Genomic DNA, 15,264 nt, shown 5'->3' with positions numbered 1-15,264 from the left:
TCTATACAGAGATCTGATATAACTATTGTGATAGCTGCAGTAGGTCACAGGACATTCTAATCAAATGCCATATTAGACACCACAGTTTCTTTGGAGATTGAAACAATACTTTCAAAACCTAGTCAGAAGAAACATGCTGTCCAATGTCGTTAGTACTGCATTCTGAAATGTGTTTCTTAGAAAAGTCAGAACTTTTATGGCAGCATCTGGTTCTCATTGAAATGTGGGATTTTTCTCTATGAGGTTTTCCAGCAGGGTTGATTGAGAAACAGTTAAGGACAAGACACTTGTAGAGGTCACTGGGGGAATTTCTGGTTCAGTCCAAATGTAAACAGCTTCATGGACTTCTCCTTTATATAATAAATGGAAGCTTCCAGCATCACTTAAGGATCTATTCAATGACCATGTGTTGAGTTAGAAGAGAAACAACTTTTTCATCTGTTAGATTGTTTTGTTTTTAATCAAAGTCATCAAATCCCAAAATGCTTCTATTTGGACTCAAAACACAATTTTCCTGGTTTATTTGGTATGCAGTCACTTTGAGGTCACTGAACCTGACCCTCACCCTCTCAAAGAACATCCTGTGTTCCTTTGAGCATTAGACATTGCTCCTATAATTTGTTAGCAGATATGGCATTGAGTTCAAAACTGATGAACTCCTCTTATCCCTAGTGGGTAGCAGTATGGTCAAGTTTAGTCAAGGTCAGCTTTTATCACTGGCATGTCTAAATCATGTCCTTGCCCAAGTTGGGCCAAACTAGTCTGATCTTGGAAGTTAAGCAGGGTCGGTCCTGGTGAGTATTTGGATGGGAGACCTCTATGGAAGACCGTAGAGGCCAGTGGCAAACCACCCCTGCCTGTTGCCTTGAAGGGGTCACCAGAAGTCAGCAACTTGATGGTACTTTCAAGCACCAGCCTGCCTAATGGCCAGTTTCTGCTTCATGCAGAAACAGAGGAAGTTGTGCTAGCAGTCTACTACAATGTGGACCATCTGGATTAGTAGACCTCACCCATATTGAGCATGGGACACTTATAATCCACATGTCACAGCAAATGAGGTTGACACATACTCCTTTGTAAATTATAGCCTAAGTGTATCATATTAATAATCCTCAGGAGTTTATTTATGTATTTGTAGTTTTATGCTATTTATATGCTATTTATAGTTTTATGCCACCCAGGCCAAAAATATCTCAATTAGTTATATTAATTTATACATGTGGAACTGACATCTGAGAGCCAGCTGGTATAGTGGTTAAGAGCAGCAGACCCTAATCTGGAGTTTGGAGTTTGAGTCCCCTTTCCTCCACATGCAGTCAGTTGGGTGTCCTTGAGTCAGTCACAGTTCTCAGAGCTCTCACAGCCTCACCTATGTCATGGGATGTCTGCTATGGGGAAGGAAGGGGTAGGCAATTATGTACCACGTTGAGAGTCCTTTGGGTAGTAAATAGCAGGGTAGTAAATACAAAAAATCCAGCTCTTCTTCTAAATAAACTGGACAAGTATTGTATCCTTTCCAGTCACTCCTGCTCCAGAATTTCTCTCCCTCTTATTCTGCCAATCATGAACATTCCAGAAACTGTACACTACAGCAGCATTAAATTTTTTCCAACCTCTTCCTCCTGAGTCTTAAAAAAAAATCAACTCCCTTGGAAGCATAAGAAGAGCCCTGCTAGATCAGACCAGTGGTCTATCTAGTCAGTAACCATGTTTTATGCAGTGGCCAACCAGCTGCTCTGGCAGAGAGGACAAATGCCAGTGATTTTCAGAATTAAATTACATGTGCATTTTAGTTGACACAGTTTGAGTTTTCACAAGTAAGAGCTCCACTGAAGTGGAGTATAATCTTCTTATTCTGTGGCATGTCTGCATTGCAGTTGTTTGATCCACACATACAAAAACACGGAACATCACTGAGATGAATTGTGGTTAAAATGGGAAGGGAACAGAAATAAATAATCCGGGTTCCCTTGTCATGCATGTTTTTGGCTTATTACAAGAGCTGGATGGAGTTCACAAAAATTCACTGCACCCACAGAAAATAAGAGAAACCTGGGTGGAGGGATTTTTATTGTAAAGTCTTCTGCCATTACTCAAAATATGGCAGCTAAAGCTTGATCATACTTGATTCAGCTTGTCAGCATTCAGGAGGATGTTCACGGTAATGTGTTCCAGCAAATACTATTATAGTTGTTCATATTGCCCCTTAAGGGACAGAAAACATAGTAATACCTTGTTATGACTATATATGGTATGGACCTTTCTTCATATGTTTAATTTTAATTGCCATGAATAATTGTTATCTGAATTTTCCCATCATGGGACTTAAAATAGCACATGTACAGTTTCCAGGTAATCTCCCAGACCTGACCTGACCAAAACATATTTATCTTCAACAAGATTACTGTAGGATATACCCTATCCAAGGTACACATTCCTTGGTAATCCATTGTACTTTTAAAATGTTCTGTAAACCAAGAAAATATAAGCCTACTTTAAAAAAAAAGAAAATTATTTGTACAGTGTCCATTATTGGAATTTGAGATTGTGTGGTCAGTTCTTGGTTTGAAAAACAGAAAAACAGTTATACATTTTTCAAGCTATACAGAAAGAGTTCCATCCTAAGAAGTATCAAAATATTTTTCTTGCAGACTAAAAATTCCAGAGGAGCTGTTGTCATAGAATTTATTGGTGCTGCCTGTTTTCTATTAGTCTAGAAAGATCACAGGAACAAGATTTTAACACTTTGCTATTGACTCCAGATGCAATTCTGATATGCAGCTGGCCATGAAGAAAAGAAAGATTTGAAATGAGTTGCATTTTTAATACACAGTGAAAGGGGCTTCTTCACTTTTATCTAAGGAGAGAAGGGGAAAATCATATCAACACTTTAAAAATGGTTTTCCTCTAAGGCAGGGGTAGCCAACCTGTGGTCCTCCAGATGTTCATGGACTACAATTCCCATGACCCTCTGCCAACAAACATTGCAGGGGCTCATGGGAATTGTAGTCCATGAACATCTGGAGGACCACAGGTTGACTACCCCTGCTCTAAGGGGTATTTATTACAACTTAAAGTCATAATATTCAGTTCTGCTGAATGGGTGTGGTGGGGGAAGGGGTTGTTTCCTGCCATATATGACCCATTACAGCCCTCATTATTATCTTGCTCTTCTACCCAGGCAGCTTTAACCAAGTCATAGCCAGCTATTAAAATGGGCTCTTCACTGGTACTCCAGGTGCTTTTAAATTGCTGGGCATCCTTTTGAGGCAGTAACCTGCACCACCAATTAGTATCTATTTACAAAAGCAGACTGAGTGAAAGAAAATCAGGTGGCTGGACAACCAAAGGACATCAGGTTGTGCTCCCTGCACATCTTATGAGTTAGCCATCCCAGAACAATAAGCTCATATTTTATTGGAACTTCTTTGGTAATTAGTAAGGAAAGGCTGTGCTCATTATGGAAAATGCATTTCGTTCATAAAGAGAAAGGAAGATGAATTGGGTAAACAAGGGCTGAATGTTAAAAGAAGTCCTCACCATGACAAGAAACTGGCACAAAATATAGCAAACAAGGACAGTATTTGGATAAATCAAGGAGATCAACTGTAATTCACACAGAATAAGATCTGCAATAACTAACCAAAAATTCACATCCAGTTGAGTGCTGGAAAAAAATCCAACAGGATGCAGAAGAATCAGATTCTCTCTGTTTAGGCATTCCTAAAGTCTAGGTGACTCCTCCCTGGCACCAAGATGCTGAACACTCACATGGCTCATGTTCACAGAATCACATAATCATAGATTTGGAAGGGGCCATACAGGCCATCTAGTCCAACCCCCTGTTCAACGCAGGATCAGCCCTAAGCATCCTAAAGCATCCAAGAAAAATGTGTATCCAACCTTTGCTTGAAGACTGCCAGTGAGGGGGAGCTCACCACCTCCTTAGGCAGCCTATTCCACTGCTGAACTACTCTGACTATGAATTTTCCCCCCTGATATCTAGCCTATATCGTTGTACTTGTAGTTTAAACCCATTACTGCGTGTCCTCTCCTCTGCAGCCAACGGAAACAGCATCCTGCCCTTCTCCAAGTGACAACCTTTCAAATGCTTAAAGAGGGCTATCATGTCCCCTCTTAACCTCCTTTTCTCCAGGCTGAACATTCCCAAGTCCCCCAACCTATCTTCATAGGACTTGGTCCCTTGGCCCCAGATCATCCTCGTAACTCTCCTCTGTACCCTTTCAATTTTATCTATGTCCTTCTTGAAGTGAGGCCTCCAGAACTGCACACAGTACTCCAGGTGTGGTCTGACCAGTGCCATATACAATGGGACTATGACATCTTGTGATTTTGATGTGACGCCCCTGTTGATACAGCCCAAAATGGCATTCGCCTTTTTTACCGCTGCATCACACTGCCTGCTCATGTTTAGTTTACAATCCACAAGTACCCCAAGGTCTCGTTCACATACAATGTTACCTAGAAGCGTTTCCCCCATCCAGTAGGCATGCTTTTCATTTTTCTGACCCAGATGCAGAACTTTACACTTATGTTTATTAAATTGCATCTTGTTCTCATTTGCCCATTTTTCCATTGTATTCAGATCTCGTTGAACTCTGTCTCTATCTTCTGGAGTATTTGCCAGTCCTCCTAATTTGGTGTCATCTGCAAACTTGATGAGTAGTCCCTCCACCCTCTCATCTAGATCATTAGTAAATATGTTAAAAAGTATGTTCCTTCCTGCCAAACCTTATGTTACAAGACAAGCATGCCAGATGCTTTGTACCTAGCTCTTGGGTATTTCAGTCATGGCCATCATAGTTCAAGGGGTGTACCCATCCACCAAGCTTTATGTCCTTTTCTGAGAAGCAGCCCTTTTACTATTGAACTAATGGCTCAGAGTAGCCAGTAGACCTAGCAATTCTAACTTAACTTTTGTGCAGTGGCTAAAGCAGGGTTTCCAGAATGGGTGAGAGTTAATTTTTTAAAATATGTTGAACATTTATCAGTTGACTAGAAACAAAGCCCATTTTTAAAAATGGGCATGTGGAGGGTTGGGGAGAAGGCAGCAGGAGCGGGAGCAGTGCAGGAAGGGCGACGGGGCTGGCAGGCTCCAGGTTGCAGCCGGAGCTTCCAGCAGGGAGTGTTTTCCCTCCCCCATGACTTGCAAAAAGGCTCCCCAGGCTTGGGGAGCCTTTTTGCAAGGAAAACGCCAAGAAAAACGCTTCCCCGGGGCCTGGGGGGCGTTTTTCTTGGCGGCTTGACTCTGCGAGCCATGGATCACCTTCCCCGGGGCCTGGGGAGCGTTTTGGCTCCCCGCAACAAGCAAAAAGGCTCCCCAGGCCCTGGTTGACAGAGTGGGGATGGATGGGCAGACAGGAAAGGTGTTAAGTTGGGTTGACAGCCTCCAAATGGGGCCTGGAGATCTCCCAGAATTACATCTCTAGATTACAGGTGTCATTTTCTCTGGATAAAATGGCTGCTTTGGACAGTGGACTCTGTGACATTACAACCTTCTAATATCCCTCCCATCCCCATAACCTGCCCTCTTGAGGCTCTATCCCAAAATCACTGGAACTTTTCCAGCTTACAGTAGGCAACCCTAGCACCACAGAATTTCCTTTCTTCTTGGAAATGTAAGGTTGAAAAGGGGGATTACTATCACATGTGGTGGGGTTGTAAAAATGTAAGAAAATATTGGGGTGGAGTACTTGATGAATTTTAAAAGTTATGAATTGTAACCTGGAGGAAAAAAAACAAATTATTTTTATTGAGCTCTGTAGAGGGGGATATACCTAAGATAGGAGGACCCTTCTTGTTTATGCAGTATCAGCAGTAAGACTGGTGTATGTGGCTAAATGGAGAAGCTCAGAAACTGCTACCATAGAAGACTGGATAAAGAAGACATTGCACTTTGCAGATTCAGCCAGAATAACAGCACTATTAAGGGACAAAAGCTTGGAGAAATATTATGAACAGTGGACACCATTCTGGAGCTTCATGAAGAAAACTTTTTCAGACTTTGCAAAGTTGTACAAAACATAAAGAAAGTGAAGCAGCAGATAATTCTAATTATCTTACCACAGGAAGAGGGTTTATTTGTCCAGAGGGTTCATTTCCCCAAAGTTGTAGCACAAAGCATGCCTCTCTAAGCTTCCTCCCCCAACCAGGAATGAGATTTATTTTTTAAAGAAGCAAGATTCGTGATTCCATAAGGAGTGGCAATATAGAAGCACTAGGCATCTATGATTATGGAGAACTACTGATTTAAAATAATAGCGGGCATCATGGGCCCTTTAAAGCATGGAGAAAGGGGATTGGCTGCCTGGATTGTTTGACAGGTGGAAGAGAGTCACATAAATCGCGTTGCTCTCTCCCGCCATTTCCAGCAGCACTTGTGGAGGGGGAGAAGCGCAAAATGGCAGCAGAGAAGACTGAGACAGCAAAAAATATGAGGCATGATTACATGTAGGGTTATGCCACTCAGCTGGTGTAACACTATTTTTAACGATGTGCGGAAATGTCCTTTAAATTATCCCAGAAGCAAATCCCCTACATTCAACAGGTTTCTATATAATCTTTTTTGATGTAGGTTTATTTATTTTCTTTACAAGTCACTAAACAGAATGTGTGAATATAATTGACAAGACATTCAGTGAACAATGCAACAGAAATTAGGGCTGAAGAACTCATCAGTAGGCTAAAAACAGAACTGAAGCAAAGTAACCATTAATGTGACACATTAAATGGTGTAAAAAATTACCCTTGCAGATCCTAGTTTCAGCAAGCTATACACATTAGTATAGTCCACAATCCCTAATAATTTTGTGAAATGTTTTGTATAGTGCAACTATATTGTAAAAGAGCCCTCTTGAGCATAGAAATATTGATGTGATCCCCCCTTATCATACCATCCTTTTTGCTGAGTAAGTGTAACTGGTTGCATTTCTCATTTGCAGTTAGGTTAGGGATGTTCTGAGCAGCTAATCAGTGTTGCCAAGTCATGAAAGGCCTGGTGAATATGAATCAAAGTCCACAAAAATACTTGTTTACTTAAGCGTGATGGAAGCAACTTGTTACTAAGGTCTGCCAGATGGCCTAAAATGGATCATATGCTCCAGAGAAGATGAAAAACCCAAAGAAAACAATGCTGATGGGATGCACCTCAATAATTGCAAAAGGTTAATAATAATTCTAGGAAAACAATTACTTTTTTCATATATACTTTATAGCAGTGGTCCCCAACCCCCGGTTTGGAGACCGGTACAAGTCTGTGGATCAGTTGGTATCGGACCGCGGGTCCTCCTCGTCCTCCTTCCTGGATGCTGTCTCGGGGTCTGCCCTGCCACTCTGCCGCTCGCTCACCTTTGGTGCTCTCCAGCAGCCACCATGGCTGGGGCTCCCCCTCAGCGTGGCACTGCACAGCTGCTGCTGGCAGCGCTCACCAGCAGGCAGCAGGAAGTCAGGGGTACTGGTGGGAAAACAAGTGGAGCAGGGGCTCAGGCAGCGGCATCCCTCAGCAAAAGAGTACCCCCCCCCCCGTGCCTCAGTAAAATTGTCAAGCGTTGACCGGTCCCTGGTGATAAAAAAGTTGGGGACCACTGCTTTATAGAATAAGCAATGAATTGTATGGTTCATATTTACTTGAAGATTTCTGTGTGCTGAAATTTTGCAAATCTCCTGTGTGTTTAGCAGTCACAAAGCTCATTTTTAAAATTGCACTTTCTTTCAGGTAAAGCTACAACTGCTGAATATCTGCTGATGGACACAGGAACTTGATACCCTCCAAAGGGAAATCCTACATAGGCAAGTAGAAATGGTACACAGTTATTTTCCTTTTCCATTGTTTTATTGTTCTCTAATTTTGCTCTGTACTACATTTTAGCCCTTCATTTTAGCTCAGTTAAGAATTGAGTGATGCATTATCCCGGTTCCATCAGTTCTATCAGTTCATTTGCATCTTTTCCCTCCTCTGCCTTACCAACATGCAAAGGGACATTTGTGGAACACTGCAAAAAATGATGTATTGCTGAAATCATGCATATAATTTCAGTGCATGTGGTGTTTTACCAATGCAGACCTGCACTCTGTGCACCCCCACCTAAAACAACCCCAGTCTATATGCAATCACATCAAAAGTGACAAAAGACATCAAAAGTACACAGTAAATGTGTACTTTGGTCATATGGAGGCAGAAAAGAGGCAAAATAATGGATGGAAGCTTTAAACTGGGACAACCAACACAAATGTCATAGTCTGAAAATTAAAAGCAGAGTAGTGGGTGGTCCTGAATAGACCAGGGCCCATTCTGGACACAAAAGCACTTTCAATGTGCTTTTGCGGCTGGATTTTCCTGCGTGGAACAAGAGAATCTGCTTCTAAAGTGCATTAAAAGTTCATTATCCAACATGTGCAGCATGGGCCCTGGTCAGCCACTCAGTTCTAATACCATGGAAGACCACTTCCCATTTTAAAGTTCCTAAAAGTTCAGGAGCTCCAGCCTATGTACCTGTAACAGTGCTGGGGACAAGCTGTCAGCAAACTGCCTAAGTCTGACAGTGCCATTCAACAAATATAACAGCTCTATTTCCAGAATGGGAAGGGCTGAAAAGCGCAATGTACATATTTCAGGGAGATCGAAATTATAATGGAGCAATCTATGGCTTCAAGGGGTGAGTTCCATGGATTTTCCCCCCTTGCATGGATACCCACCTCTCTTCAGCAGCATTCCAATCCTTTCAGTTTGGTGTCTATCCCTGAAAGCTCTTTGCTAGAGGCAACCAGAATAGTTAGTTACACCTAGTAAGTGTAACTTAATTTATGGAACAATAACCAAAGTCTTTGGTTATTTATGGCATCATTTGGTTATTTATGGCATCAAACTTTATGGCATCATTACCATGCAAAATGGTAGCAAAGTATTACTTGTTTGTACTGTAACCAAATTATCTTCTGCACCCTTCATATCCTGTGATTCTGCTCATACTCTTTGGTTGTGATCTTTTGCATAAACTGTACCTTCACCATACACTGATCTACCCATGAGAATTCTTTGCTGTAAGCTGCCTCCCTCCCCATCTCCAGCTGCCCCCTTGCAAGCATGGAGCTGCACTTCTGGGGAAGCTGTATAGACACTCCGGTGAGTAATAGGAATTAAATTAACCCAGTGTGTTTTGCTTTTGTTTTCTGGACTACAGCAAAAAATAATATTGTCATTTCACACACGCTACATTCATAAATAGGACAGCATTTAAAATACAGCTTTTTTTTTTCATTTACTTCTCGGATTTGTAAAGTGTCCTCAGGAAGTGCCACAACAAACCAATCTTTGGAAGAACGCAGGACAATGAAACATGCAAACAATTCAAAATCTTTGACAAAAAGTTGAAGGCGACTTACCGGATTATGGTTTTGTATTTTGGAAGTTGCCAGTCCTGTTATGCTTGTTTGTTTTTACAATGGTCACCTCGGAGTTCAGCTTTTACATATTCTGAACCTCAAAGAAACTCTACATGGTATTTATATTAAATTTGTTCTGGAATTACTCCCGAAAACATCGTTGATAATCAAATTGTGCAAGCAAGCTACATGAAATTTCATTGGCACTGAACATATAACAAAGTTTGATCTAATTTTTTCCTATTGTTGTGCCAGAACTATATTTAAAAGTTCCACCTGAGACTAGCTTTTTAATAGGCAATGTTCCTCTGGCCTCCTGTGAGTAAGAGAAGTGTATATTCCCAAGCTTTGTTGAGAGGTTGCTATTTTTAAGAGAAACAAGACTGCCTGACTCGGCAGAACTACATATTCTAGAAGAGACAGAGCAGGAAAACCTGTACTTTGTAAAGCAAAGGCAGAACCAAACCAAAGCAAAAGATTAATTGGGTTTGTTTCAGATTCCTTTGCAATATGCTTGGAGCTTTCCCCCAGAAGCTGCTAAAGGCAACTTTTTCCGTATGTCTTAAAGAAAATCTTCTAAACAGTGTTAATTCATACTTTTCAAACAATTACTTTTTAAAAGGACAGGTGGGGATCCACAAGACACTTGTGGGATCAACTATCCCATTCCCCTCTGCTTTGGGATCTGGAGATCATATGGGTCCAGATATTCCAGTTCCTTTACATTTTGGCCATGGGACTCCCGTGATCATCCTGAAGTTGGTGGCTAATATTGACATTCCTTATTTTCAGAGTTATGCTTGCCACAAACGGACAAGCAGACAAATATATGCATGTATGGTAACAGGCAGTGAAGTGATTTGTTTTGTTATGACATTTGGTTTGGGTCAGGGTCATACGGGGGGTGGGGGGGTGGCAGATGGAATCTTTGCCTGAGGGGCCATGATGGCTCTCACCCTGTTCCTGCCACTCATTTTCTGACTTTCTCTTTCCACAAGGCCTGTCAGTGTCTCTGTCGTTCTCCTTTTCTGCCTCTCTACCTCATCACTCTTTCTCTTTTTTGCCTCATCATTTCCCCATCCTCCTGCCTGTCCCCCCGCCCCCGGCATAACAGAAGTGGTGGCAGTGGCTCTTCAGGAATCACAATGGATCTTCTAACTACAGAGATCAGTTCCCCTTAAGATTGCCAGCTCCAGTCTGGAAAATTCCTGGAGATTATTTATGGAGCCCAGGGAGAGTTTGAGAAGGAAAGCAACTTCAGCAGGATATAATTCAGTAGACTCCACCCTCCAGAGCAGCCATTTTCTCATCTAGAGATCAATTATTCTGGCTGCTCTCCAGTCCTCACCTGGAGGTTGGCAGTGCTAGTTCCTCTGGAGGAAACGGCTGATTTTGAAGGTGGACTCTATGGCATTGTACCTCGTTGAGGTCCATCCTCCCCCAAGCCTCACCCACCCAAGACTTCACCACTCAGATCCCCATGAATTTTCCACCCTGGAGTTGGCAACCCTATCTCCTTCCCACCCACTAGCCAACCTATCTTTATGCCCCCTGATCTTCAGCTTTCCACCTCCTCCCTGCCTCTATCTAGGAATACTACCCTCTTTCTCTGCAGTGGGGACCAAAGCAGTTTACCTTATTCTCTCCTCCTTTTTATATGCAAAACCACCGTGTGAGGTAGGTTAGGCTGAAAGTATATGACTGGTCCAAAATCACCCTTTTAGCTTTCACAGCAAGATGGGGATCTGAATCTGGGTCTTCTAGACCCTACTACTCTGAACCTCTAACCACTATTCTACACTGGCTTTCATCAAGTGGCTGTTGTTAACAATAGTAAGTAGCCAGACCTTGTAGTCATGCAAGGCAGGTGGTATCAAGTCACCCAGATGCTGCTGCTAGGACTAGGGTTGCAAGTTTCCACATGAGACCTGAAAATAACCCAGAATTACACAACCAAGAACTGCCCCCATGGAAAAATGGCTGCTTTGGAGGGGTGACTCTATGGCATTATACCATGCTGATGCCTCTCCCATCTCCAAACACTGCACTCCTCAGACTTCAACACAAAATCTCCAGGAATATCTCAGCTTGGAGTTGGCAGCCCTGACAGGTCTGGCCCCAGTGAGGCCAAATAGTCCCAGAAAGGACCTTGCCCCCCTCAACCTATCTTTTACTCACAGAAACTGAAGCCTGAAATGCTATGGTTGCCTAGCAACTTTCACTGAGGGAATCCATTTTTTTAAAGCTACAGACAATCCTTTTATCATTTTGTGTGTATTTTTTTAATGAATCATAGAATCACAGAGTTGGAAGGGACCTCCAGGGTCATCTAGCAGAATGCAGGGCATTCACAACTACTTGCCCACCCACAATGATCCCAATTCCATGCCCAGATTATGCCTCCCCCCAAAAAACCCATAATCCATGGCCAGTCAGGCCTGGAGGAAATTCACCTCCTGAACCAAAAATGGTGATTGCCATTTCCCTGGGCTTCCAAGAAAGGGCTACATGAGCCAAGTATGAACACACTCCCTTCTGCCCAGACATTGACAATCCTCCTAAATCAACAGAATCAGCATTTCTGCGAGGTGGCTATCTAGCCTGTGCTTAAAAACGTCAAAGGAAGGAGAACCCACCACCTCCTGAGGAAGCCTGTTCCACTGAGGAATGTCTCTAACCATCAAGAACTTCTTCCGGATGTTTAGCTTAAATTCTCCAGTGTGGATTTTCTTTTCTTTTTTAAAGATTTCACATTTTCCTGCTAACATGGGACATTTTTCAGGTTTGTCAAAAGTTCTGAACTTTTGACAAACCTGAAAAATGTCCCATGTTAGCAGGAAAATTCATAGCTCCAGTTGCTATGATTTGGCCAACGTGGCTGTTAGTATATAGATTCTTAACTTTGGGCATATACATAGCTGGTGACACTTCAGATACTTCTCACAATGTCAAATTGCAACCCTTCTTCTTCTAGTTGTTTATGTTCTACCGCTTAACCCATGCCAATAGGAAACTTGTTAAAAAAACACAAAATGAGAAATCTTCCCTTTTGTAAGCTATTCAGCGTTCCAGTTTGTGGAACTGGATCTGCCAATGTGATTTAATTGCGATAAAGGAAGGCATTGATCCAAGCCTGCTGGGGCCTGGAAGCCCAAAAAGGTGCACGCATTATGAGATCTTAAAAGATCTTCCCTCAAGATTTCTAAAATGCTTTGTATATATCCCAACTGGAAGAACCACGGATGTATTAAAAATCAAAGTGGAAAAGAAATTCAGACAAAACACAAAGGTAGCTTGTTGTCTCAAAATTATAGACTCCGTCTGGCCAAAATCAGGCATTCACATCTTCCAACTTTTCCCTTCCTATTTGCGTCTGTACATGTTCTGAAGGAGCAGGGGACAAAGTAGATAAAGAGGTTCCCACTGGTGTGCTCTGTAGCCCAGTTATTCCCATCACTCCATTATGTGCTGCATGGTACAATAGAGGCCTGCATGTTCCAAGAGAAGACAGAAAAGCAAAGACAGCAAGAGCAGGGAACAAATGTACAGGACCAGTCAAAATGGCTTTGTCCCCCATTGCCATAGAAAATTTAAGGGTCTACCTCTGGCCTCCAAGATAAGAGGGGCTACTGTGGGTCCTATGCACTCTTAATAAACAAACAAACAAACAAATAAATATGTTCCAGTGAACTCAGTGGAATTTCAAAGTAAACAGGTACAGGCGACACAACTGCCTGAGACCTGGACAGCCGGTTTCCATCCATGGTCCCTTTCAAGACTTTCATGTAAGTTACTCATGAGAAAACATTACAGTCTGCCTGTCTACCTCATCATTAGTCAGACTCTCCAAGAACTTTATGGGGCTCCCCGCCCCTTAATTTAGTTAGTATAATTCCCTGTGAGAAAGAGGCAGCTTGTTGGCTTGTTAGATTTTAATATTTTAAACTTAAATTTTAAATATAACTATGCTTGTATTTATATGTTATGTTTACTTCATATTGTATTTGGATTGTATTGAATCTTGTTGTGATCCACTCTGAGCTGCTAGGGAAGGATGAAATATGAGTGAAAATTAAATTAAATCCCTCTTTCAGTAGCCTTTCATATCACCTACCAAGTGAAGGTCTTTCACATCACCTACCATGTGGCCCTTTTAACTGGAAATGCCAGGGATTAACACTCCCATTTCAATTAATAGAATTCAGAAGTTCTTAGCTTTGGCTTGGTGATATCCTATATATCCAATTAAGCCAGTAAATTCCATGAGTTAAAGATTCAGCTTAATGCAGATGATGTGATTTCTACTCTGTCATTTAATACACCACCTCCTGAGTTTAATGTCAACTAATGTAGAAATACTATTCCTTTGTGCGTATTTTTAAAACAGTGTCTGTATCATCTTGCCACCCATTGCCGGATGTTTCAGTGTTTCCCTACTTACAAATAAACTAGATAAATGGGGGTGGGGAGTCTGAAGGTTTCTCTGAGAATTAAATATATATAATCTGTAAGTCAGGTCTCTTTTGTGAAACCCCTGACCTTCTGGAATTAAAATTGCCAAAAAAAACCCTGGAGAAAACTGCATCTCTAATGTCCCATCCCTCAAACAGAGGCTTAATGAAGAAGAGCTATTTCTTTATTCCCTGCTTTTCACTACCTGAAGGAATCTCAAAGCCGCTTACAAACACCTTTCCCTTCCTGTCCCCCACAACAGACACCCTGTGAGGGAGGTGGGGCTGAGAGAGCTCTAAGAGAACTGTGAGAACAGGCCTAAGAGAACTGACTAATCAAAGGTCACCCAACTGTCTGCATGTAGAGGAGTCCCCTGCTCTTTAACTACTACACCATGCTGGACTATTATTTACCTGGTGATATCTCCATCCCATGAAAAGTTTCAGCTGTTCATTTCAACACATTAAGCTTCTAATAAAATTGGTAGAACATTTCTTGGCTAGTCCATTTGGCTACCCTGAGCAGGGGGCAAGATCTGTAGCTTAAAGGAACATGGCTTCAGAAAGACAAATCCATTTGCTGTCCATGTTATCCATTCCTCTTAATTTTTGTTTTGTTTTTAATTTACTCTCTGTGCCATTTAGCCAAACGTAGTCTTTCATCTTACCTCTTGATTCATGTCATCTTGTTGAGATGTCATATGTAGCTCCTTTTCCTGTACAGCTGGAGATTTTCATGGCTTGCTTTCATTTCTTTGGTGTGTTAGCAATCCAGCTGGAATAGGCTGTCTTTTAGTAAGCTGGTGTATGCCTCTGCCTTGTGGGGATTTTCTTTAAGCAACATATGGTCTGTAATATAGGGATTGTTTTGAATGTGATGTAATGGGAAAGAAGTGTTAGCTCAGTTAATGTGGAAATTTGCCCAGATACTTTAAAGTTGATTCTTCCTTGTGTGTAGTGTCATCTGTTTGAGACCTCTCTCAGTTGCTTCCCAGTGGCTCTTCATGCTCACCCAGGATCACTTTCCACTCCAAATATAGCACTACTGAACTAACCCAAGAAACGACTGTTTGCAGAGAGCTATTGGCAATCTAAGCCCAAATCCTATCCAAATGTAAATGTGTCGCTGAAGATGACACAGCTCTGGAGGACTGCTCTAAACTCCTCCAGCAATTTGAAAAAGAATTGTGCTGGAGGAGTGATTTGCACATTGGTTTTGGAAACCTTTAAAATGTATAGTTGTTGAACATGAGCTATAAACTCATTTCTAATCTCGGATCACACCATCAATGTACTGAATGACCTTAGGAGAGCCACTGTGTCTCAGCTCTTTGGAGGCTGCAGGGTTGAACTGGTATCAAGGCATGCCTTTAACCTTTGGGAAAGAAGAAGTTTAGTGCATTGGGTTGCC

General features: G+C 41.9%; 1 protein-coding gene across 1 annotated transcript in view; it reads right to left on the bottom strand.

Moving 5' to 3' along the window:
• PDE5A (phosphodiesterase 5A) overlaps window positions 1-14,658 on the bottom strand; it is a 114,250-nt gene extending 99,592 nt beyond the window's left edge. Inside the window, exon 1 of the mRNA XM_077300444.1 lies at window positions 14,522-14,658. The gene's annotated coding sequence lies outside the window, so the exon portion shown is untranslated. The remainder of the gene's footprint in view (window positions 1-14,521) is intronic.
• Window positions 14,659-15,264: the final 606 nt, after the last annotated feature.

This window comes from Paroedura picta, chromosome 10, assembly GCF_049243985.1.
Source record: "Paroedura picta isolate Pp20150507F chromosome 10, Ppicta_v3.0, whole genome shotgun sequence".
NCBI lineage: Eukaryota > Metazoa > Chordata > Lepidosauria > Squamata > Gekkonidae > Paroedura > Paroedura picta.
Note: the sequence above shows the minus strand (reverse complement) of the source record. Positions and strands in the feature narration are given on the sequence as shown.